Genomic DNA, 2,014 nt, shown 5'->3' with positions numbered 1-2,014 from the left:
GGGCCAGAGAGCTCGAGTAGTCGAAAATTTTTTTTTTGCTAAAACCCCTCAAAACGTGTCAGGAACGCACCCTAGATGATGAAAAGTGCAACCAGAACGTCAATCGACAACATGCCCGGGGGTACAAATTTGCTCTACGCGTCCCTAGGTAGGGTACTTTTTCATACAAACATCAAAGTGTACGGTGCACAAAGTGCGCGGAACAAAAATTGCTCGGTCAGACCTAGGACGGGCCATATCTCGAATACTAAACGTCGCAGATGGGTGTCGTAGAACAATTTTAAGTTCGTCTAACGATTCTACATCCGATTCGGATAGTGGTTTTTCGACCACTTTTCAACATTTTGTGACGCCCCGAACCTAGGGGCAGCTCCCTAGCTTTTTTCAAAAATGTGCACCGAACGGGCCAGAGAGCTCGAGTAGGCGAAAAATTTTTTTTTCCTAAAACCCCTCAAAACGTGTCAGGAACGCACCCTAGATGATGAAAAGTGCAACCAGAACGTCAAACGACAACTTTGTTGGGGGTACCCTTTTTACTCTACGGGCCACTAGCTTAGGCGCGCCAACAGCGCTTTCCTCTCGGGTTCCCATTTTTTGCCCTCCTGGGATTATGATCATTTACTCATTGCCTACTATAGGGAAGGTACCTTGCTCCGAGGTCAAAAATGAAGATTTCACCAAATCGTAGTTTTAACCTCTATTTAGTCGTAGGAGCATGGTTTGCAGTGTCCGTGGGTCATATAAGCCCCCGTTTGGGTCATACGTCCCCTCCCCGATGAAAATCGTCATATGACTATAGGCCGAACTTATGAAGCAAAAGTGGTGTCTGGTGAGTTCTGCCGATGATCTTAACCTATGATTTTGAGTTTCCACTCTTTCAAAACGTTTCCTGGAGCAGTACATCACGGGTCTACGGACCCAAAGACTTCGTTGCGATGGTTTCAAGCATAAAAGTTGTAACAGTTAAGGGTTTTTAATACGCGTATATTATATCATTGCTTGAAACTAAGCTTCGTTGTCTTTAAACTCTGCAAGACCAATCGAACTTCTTAGGGAAACTCGAAGCATTCACGCTAAGCTGGTGGTGCAGGGCACATAGCGTGATGAAACCGGGTTTCCCTAACCAATGTGGCATATTTTTTCCCTGAGAGTGAAGCTCAGACCCACGTAGGGGAGAGCGAAGTGGAACTTTAATGTTCAATGCAGCAAATGTTCGCCATGCGGATAAACAAGTTGGAATAGTTCAATGTAGTGTAATGCAAACACGAATCGCAAATAACGATACGGGACCCAGAAGCAATTCTGCGGATCCCTCGGGGAGTGGTGAGTTGATATAAATTAGAGGTGAAAGTCCAAGTTGTTCGAGCTCCGGCTCGGCAGCCGATACGAGGTTCCTGTTGAGCTTGTTTGTACATCGCGCAGAGGCGCCGTTCGGTTCTAGCAATGATTCCCGCCACCATGTTCCATGCGTGCAGAGATCCGTTAGAGCTCGTTCAATGTGTCCCGCCGTGATTACGAAAAAGTCCAACAGTTGACTTAGTTGGGTGTGCGTCAAGTAATCGCGCAGAGATGCCGATCGGTTCCTAGCAATGTTTCCCGTCACAAGGTGGTATTGGCACCTGTGCAGAGTGGCCGTTAGCAATGTCTCCCGTATCACGGTGGTGTACCATCACTAGTGCAGAGTGACCGCTAGCAATGTCTCCCGTCACAAGGTGGTAGCCCAGAAGTGCAGAGAAGCCGCTGTAGCAAAGTCTCCCGTATCACGTTGGAGTTCTTCCACTAGTGCAGAGAGATCGCTGAACCGTTCAATGTGTCCCGTCGTGGTGTGCTTGTACCGAGCACGTAGGATGCACCTTGCTTTGTTGGTTTGGGATAGGAGTGGTCGCGCAACTGCCTCCACGCCGCAGAGTGCCAGTTCGGATTGAAGGTCAACTTTAGCCGTTCAATGCATCAGTCGGTGGGTGTTCAGATGGCATCACAACTTCCCCTAGGTGCTCAAGTTGGCTGGGTTGTA

Source organism: Anopheles gambiae (genome assembly GCF_943734735.2).
Source record: "Anopheles gambiae chromosome X unlocalized genomic scaffold, idAnoGambNW_F1_1 X_unloc_106, whole genome shotgun sequence".
NCBI lineage: Eukaryota > Metazoa > Arthropoda > Insecta > Diptera > Culicidae > Anopheles > Anopheles gambiae.
This window is presented reverse-complemented; position numbering follows the sequence as displayed.